General features: G+C 41.0%; 1 long non-coding RNA gene across 2 annotated transcripts; it reads right to left on the bottom strand.

Moving 5' to 3' along the window:
* Window positions 1-231: 231 nt before the first annotated feature.
* On the bottom strand, window positions 232-13734 carry LOC311603475. 2 transcript variants are annotated; one of them, XR_014781087.1, is made up of 4 exons: window positions 13649-13734; window positions 10660-10736; window positions 9987-10136; window positions 232-592 (listed from the first exon to the last, which is right to left on the bottom strand). It is a non-coding gene; the product is annotated as an uncharacterized lncRNA (long non-coding RNA). The 2 variants fall into 2 exon arrangements; XR_014781088.1 differs by lacking the exon at window positions 10660-10736 and having other exon boundaries at window positions 13649-13732.
* Between the last annotated feature and the right edge of the window lie 314 nt (window positions 13735-14048).

The following is a 14048-nucleotide window of genomic DNA, read 5'->3' as shown; positions in this document are numbered from 1 at the left end:
CGTTAAGCTAGAAGATACTAAAGACAAATACATCTCAGTAGACTTATATTTTGTCATTATAAACAAAGTTCAATTTCCCTATCATAAAATACAGAATAGGAATTTTAGAGTAGAAACTACACAATGAACAACAACAACAAAAGCAAGAAAGCAGAGGGATCATATCATTCATATTTTATTTAAAAACCATGGCTAACGTTTTGGAATAGTTACACCTATTCATTTTCCCTCTCCTCATACTAAAATAAATCAGATAATCTGGGTCATGCAGAAACATGGTTTGTGCCATGCTTTTTTCTTGTAGCATTATTTTATGAAGAATTCCTTATTTATACATTTTCAATGTGCATCATTGTCTGAGACTGTATTATATTCTACCCTGTGTTTGAAGATCATTTTTACCAACTTTTCTTAAATTTCTCTTTAAATTTTATTCCAATAACTGTAACTATACCCATATATCAAGAAATAGTAATATTTTCAGCTTTACACATGACATAACAAACAGTTCATTCTCCCGTGCTTTCTTGACTTGTAGTTTCATTCTTGGCAGCCTGTGTCTTCTCCAATATGATTGAATCTGCTATTATGTCTGTAAGGAGCAAATAAAATTTGTAAGTTTAATGTACAAGATATTTTGACATTTGTATGCACAGTCCACAAATGATTAAATCAGACTAACTGATACACTGGGGTGGTTAGCTTGTCACAACCAGGAATCACCTGGGAAAAGAATCTCAATAAAGGATTTTCTACAGTGGGTTGGCTTGTAGATGAATCTATGGGGAATTGTGCTAATTTAGTAAATTGATGCGGAAAGACCCAGCCTACTGTGGGTGGCGCCATTCTCTAGGCAGGAAATCCTGATCATTGTAAGAATGGAGAAACCAAACTGCACACAAGCAAGAAAGCATGTATTCATTCACTCTGCCCTTAACCATAAACATAGTGTGACCACCTGTCCCAAGGTCCTGCTCCTGTGACCTCTCTATGGTGAAAGGCTGTAGCCTGAAACTGTATGCCAAAACAAAACCCTTCTCCTCTAAGTGGCATTCATCACAGCAACAGAAATGGAGTGAGTACCCACACGTATCCTCACATGCTTATCTTTTTTTTGTATTTACAATCTTTAAAGTCTACCTGTTTACAACCTAGTATGTAGTTCACGGTATTAGGGGCACCTAACATGAAACAGGGTGCCCAGATCCTTTGTCTCACTGCTGTTCTGTGGCCATTAGCCAAGCCTTCTTCTAGTTGTCCACCATTATTTGAACTTTAATGACTTTATTAATATATATTAATTATACAAAGAAATGTGTTTCACTGGGGCATTTCCATGTGAATGCATAGTATTTGATTATACCCATGCCACTGTTACACTTCTTCCTTCTCCCCTCCCATTTACTCCTTCTGCATCCTTAATACTGAATCTTTTATTTCCATGCCTTTCTTCCTTTCCCTATGTCTACATATGAGACAAAAATGCGGTAATTTTCTTTTTGAGTCTGTCTTATCTCACTTACTGTGGTCCCCAGTTACATCCAGCAAACAGCACAAGCACACCATTCTTCCTCACAGCTGAGTGAAAAGAACTCTATTATGTGTATGTAGCACATTTTCTTTTATGCATCCACTGCTGGCCACCTAAGTCTAGAACTTGGCTATCATGTGCAGTGCAGAAAGAGGATGCACATGTCGGTGTCTGTTGGTAAGCTGTCATTAATTCTTTTGGGTATGAACCTAACAGTAATAGTGGTAGAGCATATGGTAGTTCTATTTGTCATTGGATAACTTCCATAGTGATTTTCACGGTGGCTGGATTAATTTACTTTCCCAGAAATAGTTTCTAAATCTCTCCTTTATAGCCTTGCCACCATTTGCTTTGAATTGTTTCTTGACATGACACTTGCCATTTTGCACATAGTAAGATGAAATCTCATTGAACATATCTTGGTTTGTACTCCTTGATAGTTAGTGAAGATGAACATTTTTTCATGTTTATTTCCTGTTTGTCCTTCATTTTAAAAGCTCCTATCTAGATCATTGGCCCATTTATTGTTTGAGTTATTTTGTGTACTGATGCTTAAGTCTTTGCCTTATTCATGTTATAGCTATCAATCCTTTGGTGAATAACTAGCAATGATTCACTCCCATTTCATAGGTTGTGACTTTATTAATTGATTCCTTTTCTATACAGAAGCATTTTAATTTAATAGGGTCTTCTTTGTCAATTTCTGTTCTTTGTTTTCTGAGGAACTGGACCCCCTACTAAGTAAACTGTTGCCTGTCCTAGATCTTGAAGGTCCCCTACATTTTCTCCAGTAGTTTCAAAGCTTTAAGTCTTATATTAAGTGTTTTGATCCGTTCTGGGTTTTATTTATTTATTTATTTATTTATTTATTTATTTATTTATTTCTCTATTTTTGGTAACAAGTGAGAGGCAATGATCTAGTTTCAGCCATCTACAGGTGGACTGCTAGGTTTCCTGGAACTGCCTGTGCAAAGGGCTTTCTTTTCATTGTAGGTACATGTTTAGCACCATGCATAGAGTCTGGTAGCTGTAGTTTTGTGGAATTATTCCTGTGTTCTCCTCTACTGCATTAGCCTGTAAGTTTTTATGCCACCTTTTGTCACTATGGCTGTGTTGTGTATTTTAGAAGCAGAAGTGGTGATTCTCTCCCCACCCTCCCCCGCACTGCAGATACACACTAATCCTTTAGCTCAGAATCACCTTTGGATCTCGCACTATTCCATAAAGGAAAGAACTTTAGGGATATTTTTCCATTTCTAGAAGATGCCAGTGGGATTTGATGCTGACTGCACATAATCCATACATCATTTTCAGCTGTGCAGTCATTTCACTATTCACCATACAGCCTCAGGAACTCAGAGGCTTTTTTTTTTTTAATCTCCCAGTGACTTCTAAAGGATTTTTGTTGTTGTTGTTGTTGTTGTTGTTGCTGCTGCTGCTGCTGCTGCAGCAGCAGCAGGTTTATTGTTCTGCATGTTTCACTGCAGAGGTCATTAATATCTTAGTTAAATTTGCATGCCTCTACTCCCGCCTCTTTGCAGTGGTGTAAGTGGGATTGCTATCCAGAATGCTCGGCAAGCTTGTTCTTTGTGTGTTGTGCTCATATATTTTCACTGAGCTTCAAATATTTTTTGGATCTAACAGATTTTCGTGACATTTTTTGGATCTTTTCACCTGCAAATGTGAATAATAAGTTTTTCTTTTACTATGTCTGCCCTTTTACGTCTGCATCCTTTCTTATTGGTATAGCTACGACTTCAAGAACTATATGATTAAGAGTGGAGGACTGAAGCCCCCACCTCACTCCTGATTTTTCAAGGAAGTTCATGCAGTCTCCCCCCCCCCCCTATTCAATATAATGCTGGCATTGATGTCCAGCATGTTGAGATGATCTTTCTAGACCTAGTTTTTAAAAAATGTTTTAAATGACATTTCCACAGCTCTTTAGCTACAGAGCTTTTATGGATATTTTGATGCTTGAAGGATGCTGTGAGAGAGCGCCTTGGCTGCATGCAGCACATAACACTTGCCTTTCCTTACTCCAGGAGGGAATAACGGAGGCTTTTTCTCATGAAATACTTTGTCTCCTGGCTTTCATCACCCTGTCTGTCTAATATTGTAATTTTTTTTCCTTCAGAGCAAGGACTTCCCATATTGTTCTAAACCTTTCTGTTCTTAATAACTGTGACATCTAACAATTGTACAATAAAGCACCAGCATAGACCGGGCATTTATGCAAACCAGTCTCTAAAATGGAGGACTTTCACTTTCATTTTATTTTATTTTATTTTTTAAATATTTTATTAATTTATTCATATTACATCTCAATTGTTAGCCCATCTCTTATATCCTCCCATTCCTCCCTCCCTCCTGCTTTTCCCCTACTCCCCTCCCCTATGACTGTGACTGAGGGGGACCTCCTCCCCCTGTATATGCTCATACGGTATCAAGTCTCTTCTTGGTAGCCTCCTATCCTTCCTCCGAGTGCCACCAGGCCTCCCCATCAAGAGGACGTGGTCAAAAATGGGGCACCAGAGTTCGCATGAAAGTCAGACCCCACTCTCCACTCAATGGTGAAGAGTGTCCTGTCCATCGGCTAGATCTGGGTAGGGGGTCTAAGTTTACTGCCTATATTGTCCTTGGCTGGTGTCATAGTTTGAGCAGGACCCCTGGACCCAGATCCGCGCATCATAATGGTTTTCTTGTAGGTTTCTAGGACCCTCTGGATCCTTCTATTTCCCTGTTCTCCTATGCTTCTCTCCCCTAACGTCCCAAGTGTCCTCCCCTCTGAGCCACTTTTATTTTATGTTTTAATTGCTTCTGAGAATGTTGTACATGAGCAATATTGTACCACCCTAGTCCTCCCTCCTGTGTCCTACTCTTCCCGAGCCCCACCCTTTCTCTCTCCTACTAAATGTATTATTTCTTCTTTAATTACTGTCCAGGTATTTGAGATTGGCCAACGTAATATAGGAGCCCCTCCCTTTCTCAGTGATCACCTGTGGTCCTCTATGTGTAGGATCAAGCAGAATTTCCTTACCTTGACATTAGGGTGTCAATTGGCTGTGATATATGTTGGTCTTGTTCAGGAAACCCTACCATAAAGATTTCACGGGTGCCTTTTCCTGTCATATTTAGGGGCATATGTAGCTATAGGCAATGCTTTCTAGTGTAATTCCACGTGCACATGTTTCTCTGTGTAACAAAATTTTGTTTTAATTTTGCCTTAAGTCTCTGCCTTGGCCTTGTAACCACACCATTGTCTGGATTGTGTGTGTATGTGTGTGTGTGTGTGTGTGTGTATGCATGTGTGCATGTGTTTGTGTGAACTATGTAGAACTGCTGTAATTAGTAGACTCTGTTTACTATAAATGATTTTCTAAAATTTATTTTTTGTACATACTGGTGTTAGGATTAGTCTCAATAGAACATTAAAATTTATTCATGACTTAGATCTTTTTGAAGGACCAACTTGAGTTTTGAAACTACAACATATCCATGGTCCCTTCCCCCTAAATGCTTCCTCCAAGTACAGTAACTACCAACCCATATTCCTGTATCCAGTACAGTTATACTTTGTAATTGGGGAAATAAAAACATCCCACTATAAGAACAAACTAAGGTATTTATGACCCCTAAGCCAGCGCCAGAGAAGATAATTGAAGGAACCCTACACAATGAAGAGAAAGATAAACACCTCCACGAGATGATCACAAAAAGAACAGACACCAGTTGAACTAAAGAAATGAGGATGAGCGAGATACCAAATATTACCCCCAAACAGCAATAATTATATATAACTTTCAGTAATAAGTATAAGTATTGATGGTTTAATTCTCTAATCAAAACACAGACTAGCTAGATTTTTAAAAAGAAAAGAGCAAAAGAAAGACAACAAAAGCCCACAGGACTCAGCTGTGTGATACTTTTAAGAAATGTACCTTACTGTCCAAGGCAAATAGCCTAGGGCAAAAAAAAATGCAGAAAAATCCAAGAACCAGACAAGAAGCAATTGTAGCTATGTTAATAGATTTCAAACATCATTAATCAGACAATACCAAAGAAGGTCACTTTATATTGGTTAAGGGAACAATATTTCAAGAGTACATTACAACCTCAAACATATATGTGCTGAGCATTGGTGTACCCAATTTTAAAATTATTTTTAATTAATTAACTTTATGTACATGAATGTTTTGCCTGCATATATGTCTTGAGCCATGTATGTGTCTGCTGCCTGCAGAGGCCAGAAGAGGGGGTTAGATCCACGGAGCTTTAGGGACAAATGATTGTGAGATGCTGTGTGAGTGCTGAGAATGTATTATGGGTTCTCTGTAGAAAAAAACCAGTGGTCTTAACCACTGAGACATCTTTCCAGTTTGAGGTGCACCCAATTTTATAAAATACACATTACTGAACATAAAGGTACAGGTTGATACATGCACAATAGTGGGTGACTTCAATCGACCTCTCTCATCAATAGATAGGTCATACAGACCCCCCAAAAGTCACCAAGAAACATCAGAATTAAATGACATTCTAGGTCAAAGAAATTCAAGAGAAATCTATAGACAGCCTGCCCACTCTGGAACAATAATATACACCCTTCTTGGCAATCTATGAAAGTCTCTGAGATATATTTAGGACACATAATAAGTGTTAATGTCGACAAAGAATTTGAAATAATTTTTAGATTTGATCTGACCACAGTGGGATAGAATTAAAAATCAACTAAAGGAAATAGTAAAAATGTATAAAATGTCTTAAGAGTAAAGGGCATAAGTTTGAATGGTGAAAAGTTATTGAATAAATAAAGAGTAGATTTTCTAAAAATCTGAGAATCAAAATAAAATTCACATGTTAGAATCTGTGTTCAAAATGAAAGTGGTTCTGTGAGGGAAGCTTACAGTCACAAAAATCTAGTTAACCAATCAGAGGAATCTCAAAGAAGCAATTTAATGATGCACCCCAAGGTCTTAGAGAAAGAATAAACCAAAGCCCAAATCAGTAGATGGAAAGGAACAAGAAAGATCAAAGCAGAGAATAAGAAAATAAAACAAATCAACACAGAGAATCAAGAAAATATAGGGTGTATCTTTGAGAAGATAAATACTGACAACCCCTTAACCTAACAAAAAAACAAGAGAGAAAACTCAGATTAGCAAACCAGTGTCTTTCCCGCACTGTTACAGAGGACAGAGAGGAGTCAACAGGAAGAAAGAAGGAAGGGTGAAAAGGCAGGAAAGTTAGATAAAGTTTTGTGTATGAAAGATTAAGATTCATGGAGGAGACTGGCTTGGCTGGTTTAAGCAGCTCTGAGAGCCACATTGATCATTGACACCGTCCCCAATTTCTGAGCAGCCAAGTAGAAAGAGGGAGAAATCATTGTGCAGAAGTAACAGCCAATGCCTTTCCAATCCATCAAGCCCTTCCGCCATGGGGAAGGAAATAGTGTACAAAAAAGACTCCTGCTTGAAGCAAAGCATATCCATTGATCTTTGAAGCATTTTCTGCAATTACATGGGTTTCATTTTTAAAGCTTTATTTATTTTCATTTTATGTGTATGAGGATTTTGCCTGCACATGTGTTTGTGTGCCATGTATGTGCCTTGTGACCACAGAGCATCTGATCCCCTGAAGCTGAGGGTACAGTTCTGCTACCATATAGGTGCTGGGAACTGAACTCAGGTCTTCTGGAAGAGCAGCCAGTGCTCTAACTGGTGAGCCATTGGTCCAGCTCCCTGTAATTCTATTTTTAAAAAAACTTTTGGCTAGAATATGCATATGATCTTGCTGCTGCTTTATGAGGTCTGTGTCTCCCTGAGCCTATAGGATGAGTCAAAGCAACCTCACAATGGCTGCAGAGAGACATGAAGCGAGTTCTCAAGCCAGGCTGTGGATACCATTCAGGTAACTCTGTAGCATGAAGCTACCTCTGGACCCCTCTGAATTATGATGCCACAGAATGCAATAACATGAGGGAAAGGAGAAATTAGCTACAGGAAAGCTATTACATGGGTGATAGGAGCATTTATACTCACTAATAAAAAGAAGGGAACATTGCTGGAGAGATGGATCAGCAGTTAAGAGCATGCACTGCTCTTCTAGAGGATGGGAGTTTGGTTCCCAGCATCCACGTAGGAAGGCTCACAACTGCCTGCAATTCCAGCTCCACATTCTCTTCTGTTCCTAGACATAAATTCACACAGACCCAGACACCCACACAGACACACACATACATAGACACAGACACCCACACAGACACAGACACAGACACAGAGACAGACACAGACACACACATACATAGACACAGACACCCACGCAGACACAGACACAGACACAGACACACACATACATAGACACAGACACCCACACAGACACAGACACCCACACAGACACAGACACAGACACATACATAGACATAGACACATACATATACACATACACAGACACATACACATACATAGACACAGACATATACACAGACACAGACACAAACACAGACAGACACAGACACAGACACAGACACAGACACAGACACCCACACAGACACAGACACAGACACAGAGACAGACACACACATACATAGACACAGACACCCACACAGACACAGACACAGACACAGAGACAGACACACACATACATAGACACAGACACCCACACAGACACAGACACATATACATACACAGACACAGACACAGACACAGACAGACACAGACACAGACACATACACAGACATAGACACAGACAGACACAGACACAGACACATACACAGACATAGACACAGACAGACACATGCACATACACAGACACATACACAGACACAGACAGACACAGACACATGGACATACACAGACACATACACAGACAGACACAGACACAGACACAGACGCAGACAGACACAGACACAGACACAGACAGACACAGAGACATACATAAACACACACACAAACACATACACATACACATATACATACCCAGGCACATACACAGACACAAACACATACGCATAAATAAAATGAAAGTAAATCTCTTTAAAGTGTTCATAAAGAAGGGAACTATACGCTAATATTATGTACACTCATGCAGAGTGCTGTCCCAGGTAGAATCAGGGGTTTGCCCAGTTGGTTGCTTGGGATGGTGTATTGAGGATGTGCACACACACTGCTGAAAGGCAGGCAAGGGCAACAGGGCTAGTGTTTACAGAGAGCAGAACAAGCCCCGTGAAGGTCATATGAGGCTGCAGTGCGTACCTGGGCTGCTGGCGTCAACGTGGGGGACACACTGGAAAACACTCTACACCTGGAAGGACAATCGTGAAGAAAAAGCTTCTTAAACTTAATACTTAGTTACTTCTAAATTTTACCCACATACCAAAGAGGTGAACATAGGCACTGATGGTTCCCACTTACTGGCCCCATCTCCTATGTACTTAGAGTTGAAATGAAGTGAGGTTAAGAAAACATTAGGTGGCGATTCAGGTAATTTTCAAAACCGCCTTACAAAGTAGATCAGCAAAGGATCAGCATCAAGCCTGCTGCTCTAACACAGCACTTGTTATACTGGGTCCCTTCTGTCCCTTCCACGTCTTCCCAGGATGGGTGTGGTTTAGGAAACTGATGCTACAGAATTGCTATGTGATGGATCTGAACCCCATCCATGTACCTGGCACAAATTCAATTCTAAAACTTCCAACTTACTCCTCTGGCTTCCCTTTCTGACACTCGCTAACCTGGGTGTTCTTAAGAGTACGATTTTACCGAATCTCCAAAATACATGTAAAGTAATAATCCGTGATGTATAGGTGTATCACATGATAGGCGTCTGCAAGAGACCTGAGCCTGCAGCAAATCTGCTTCCCAAGGAAACAACATGGCTGTTGTTTCTTTTGCTCATATCAAATAGTTTCAGATCGAGGTGGGAATGTGAGACCCATACACACAATTTAGAAGAAGACAAGAAAAAAAAAAAGGAAAGAAGGAAGGGAAAGGGAAAAAGGAAGAAACAAAGACAGAGTGAGTTTAATATGCTTAATTGAAAATGAGCAGTGAGGTATTAGCAAGACACACACCTCAGCTCACAGACTTCTAAGCTCAACCCCTGCCTTTGCTGCTTACAGCTCTGTGGTGGAGCTGAACTTAGAGTCTCAGATTCTCCACAGAATAAATAGGTCCATTGTGAAAGTAAAACCAGACGGTCAATGTGAAGTCCATCCGAGAGCTTGGCTCACACACAGGACACTGCCCCATTGTCCATGCTCTCCCCTAGATTGTATAACGGATCTGAAGGCTCCCACACTCCCAATTTTGAACTCAATTGGAAAAGAAGAAGACAAAACAAAACCAAAGAAAAACAACAACAACAAACAAATAAACAAACAAACAAGAAATAGACCTTGGAATTGGACAGCAGAGGATTTATTACAGGTGAGACCCGGATGTGGAGATTTGCTTACTTGTGACCAAATGAGCCTGCTAGCCACAAGACCTGATGCCTCCATGGTCACACTCGGACTTCACAGTTGCCCCTCAAGAGTCCTCCAGTGTGAGGTTCACATTTGTAGGCAGACATACAGATGGAGCTGAGGGTTTGTTTTATCGTGTCTCTGAAAGAGAAGGCAACAGAAGCTAAGTCCCTGCTTTAATTATATACGTAACTGTTGCTAATGAAGACAGAACTTCCTACTTCTCTTTTCAGAGTGTAATGAGGAAGGATTGGCAGAGGCTGGGAGACCAGGTAGGTAGGAGTCCACGGGTCTGGGTGAGATACAGAGCAAAGGTTCACACACCATGTTCCTGTCACTCAAATGGAAATGCTGAGCCAAATCAACTCAAAGCACGGCCACTTTTCAACTAGCTTCTGCCTGCTCCGCCTTTAGAGGCCTCTGTTGTGTCAGCACTCACACTACAGTTCCACATACCCACTGTCCCCCCCCCCCCCGTGTGTGTGTGTGTGTGTGTGTGTGTGTGTGTGTGTGTGTGTGTAACCTCTTTTATGCTATATCCTCCACCCACAGTTAGCGCCACGCACCTGGTTAAGCACCTATGGCCCATTCTTATATTCCTCCTTCATTGTGTATCTAGCCAGTTCCCCTCAATTCCTTACCACCACTCAGATTCTCAAAGTACCTTGGGGTCCAGAGATGGCTCAGAGGGTAAAGGGTCTTGTCACTCAAGCCTGGCTACCTGTGTCTGATTCCGAGAACCTGAGTGTTAGTTAGAGGAGAGTATTGACCCCACTGATTTAGTCCTCTGCCTGCCACATGTGCACTGTGACATGAGTACTCAATAATGATAGTAAACCAATAATAAACAAACCTATCCATTTTCTATTTTCCTTTACAGTCATTGCTAGTCAAATTTTTGATAAAATTATATGTATTCATAATAGCAGTACAATATAATGAGCCAACCTCTATTGAGAGCTGTCATTTGGGTGCTGTGTTAAATATTTCTGTTTCTGATTTTTGGGTTTGGTAGATTTCTTTTCTTTTCTTTTTTTTAATCTCATGTATCCCAGTCTGCTATCAGGGTGGATTACCTTGTATTTATGATCCTCCTGCTTCTATCCCTCACGTTTTGGGATTATGGGCATGTACCACCATGCCTGATTAGTACAGCATTGGAGTGGGATGCGGGGTTTCATGAATGCTAGGTAGCCACTCTGCCAACTGAGCTACATTCCCTGCCTCATATGCTAAATATTTTTTCCACATGTTATTTTATGGATTCCCCAAACTTGTCTACAGTTTAAGATTGTACTTTTATGTCTATAATGGGTAACAAGGCTTGGAAATGTTACCCTGGCCCAAGGTCACAGAAAGCTGACCCCCTCAACTAGACCATAGCAAACACGTAGTCTGGGATTGAGGGAACTCATTTCTGACTCCCATCTGGACCTCATTCTTATAAATGAGTGAGTCACACAACTGCTCAGATGAACCATGGGGACCTTACTGACGTGTCGAACACCTGTGTCATCCAAGAGTGCCTGACAGAAGTGAGGGAACTGGAGATATACTTTGCAAATGTCTAAGATATTTCCCATTGAAATTGGCCACGTGGATCATAGCACTATGTCTTCTTATATCACTATGTACTCACTGCCATGGGTACCTTCTGGGAGACCCAGACAACTCTTATTATTTGCTTTGTTTTGTTTTATATGGTTTATTTTATGAAATGAGTCTTGAGCTCAGCTTCAAGTTAGCAAGTTCAAAGTTTGTCAAAATATTGATTTTTGTGACTCGGTTTTCTTAAATTATTTTATTCTTACCAGGAATAGGAAGCAAGTTGTATCTATACAAAAGAAGTGGAAAAAAAGTGGGATAAATGTTGAGATCGTTATGAAACAGTTCTGTACGTGTTTGTTGCTCTCCTGGAATTACCAGGGAACCAACAATGCTGGCAGCCACACTGGGGTCCATCTTGATTGGTCTCCACACTCTTCAATGCTGACAAGGGGAAGGCAGAAAGGTGTCTCTAAGGGCAGGCTCCATGCAGCTGTAAGACATCTTCTCTGTGCTCCAATTTACGTAGATAAGGGATAAGTAAATTAATCTTCATTATCCACCCACCAGATAGCAAGAGTCACTCCTGCACCTCCACTCCCCTGGTGCAGGAAGGGAACCACCTCCTTCGCAGAGTGTAGAGCCAGGTGCATCCCTGACAGGTTTGGCAGGGAGAATGATTTTCAGCCTGCCGGTTGCTTCTGCTTACATTTGCTCATGGCTCTTGATGAGGGGCAACTGCGATCAGACAAATCGCATTGTCTATAATCTGCTCCCCTTTCCCTTAGCCATGATTCATTCTGACAAGGAAAGTTTAAAAGCAACAGGTAAAATATGATAAACAGCATTCATCATTACATAGGGGAGCCTGGCTAAAAGCTTTCTGTCACTGCTAATAACACTGTTTAGTTTTCAGCTTCCCCTAGGATTGCATTAGTGCCAAATGGGACCAACAGGGAGTGGTGGACTTTCAGGACTGACTGCCCCGTGTGATTCTTGGCTGTAACGGAAACTATTCTCAATGTAGCCTTTATCTTTGAAGCCGCCATGGGTCTGAATAGAGAGGTCAGGCGTAGCACGAAAACTGATGGATACGGCAAAGACTCCATTCGTTCGTTTTCATATCTGACTTATTTTACCGAAGCTGCCCTCAGTCTTGTTCCTGAAAGCTACCTTGAGCCTTCCTGGCACCTGTTTTTACATAGACTGCTTCCCTCGGGCCACAGGACTGGCTTTTCCCTTCAGAAGCAGATTTCTTCTTCCTCCTCTCTCCATGGGAAGAACGTTCCACCTGGACCTGTAGAAGCTCACCTCCAAACACAGCAATGTGGTTTTATAAGCCCGAATCAAGTACAGCCACCCTTAGATGGAGAAGTCTACAACACATGAAATTTCTGTCTTTAATAAAGAAAGACCTTGCCTGTTATTTAGTGAGGCTGTGTTGTCAATCTGCTGAGCATATGGGCTGCCTATTTTTTTTTTTTAATCTCTTCATTGAGCAAAATCTCACTCATCACCAACAAGCATTTCTATTCTATGGGGTTCCATTTAAACACTACTTTCACATACATGTTTCTTAGCTTGCAAAACAATTAACATGTAATTACTTGGTCTTCAGAGCTATGGAGTGAGAAAAATCACATCCACAGTGTAGTGGCTAGCAGTCAGTACCTCGTCCATTATGAGGTCATTATGAAAGGTTCTGAACCCATCCCAAAACTAAGGACACTGAACACTAAGAAGGTAGCATCAGTGGTAATATTTCCCTCCTTTGGCATTTTCTCATTTCGCTGATGGAGTCACTGAAGATTGAGACAGTTAAAGGTTTGTCTACTATCTCAGGATCAGAGGACCTGTCTTTCCCCACATAGGAGTTCTGTCACTCAAGTCTCATTCCAGGATGCAGCTTCTTTTGTTGAGCATGATACTGGATCCTTAACGCCTCACTTAGTGTCACAGAGATTGTTCCTGGCTGCCCTACTTCACCAGGTGTAGGCTTCGACCTTTTCCAAACATACTTTATTTGGGGTTCTTTAATGAGTATACCTCCCTTCCAACCCACCTGTCCTAGATAGAGAAAAGAGGTTAACGGAATAGGAGAAGTAGACCTTTTTGGACTCAGTTCCTGGGGGCGATTCCTCTGGCGTAGTCGGCAGGATTTCAGCAGACCCCCAATTCAACCAAAGCTGCTGCTGGAACCTGGAACAGCAGCCAGAATTCGGAGCCCCGAAGCGTTCTCTGGAGCAGTCTCTCTAGGAATGTCTCAAAGTGGAGCCATGAACAGCCAAATGATAATAAGACATCCCCCCCCCTCAAGAAAAACTACCCATTTCCTGTTTGGGGCTCATATATATTCTCTCAGAATCTGTACTAAGATGTGTTTCAGCTGGCAAAAACCAAGCCCCTGCAGGAGATGGTTGATCTTCTAGTGGATAAACGTCACCTGTTCTCTCACAAGTCTGTTCCCCATTCTACACTTAGGATCAAAACAAAAACATGTGTACATCC

This window comes from Acomys minous (genome assembly GCF_964271855.1).
Source record: "Acomys minous genome assembly, chromosome: 8".
Taxonomy (NCBI): Eukaryota; Metazoa; Chordata; class Mammalia; order Rodentia; family Muridae; genus Acomys; species Acomys minous.
This window is presented reverse-complemented; position numbering and strand designations above follow the sequence as displayed.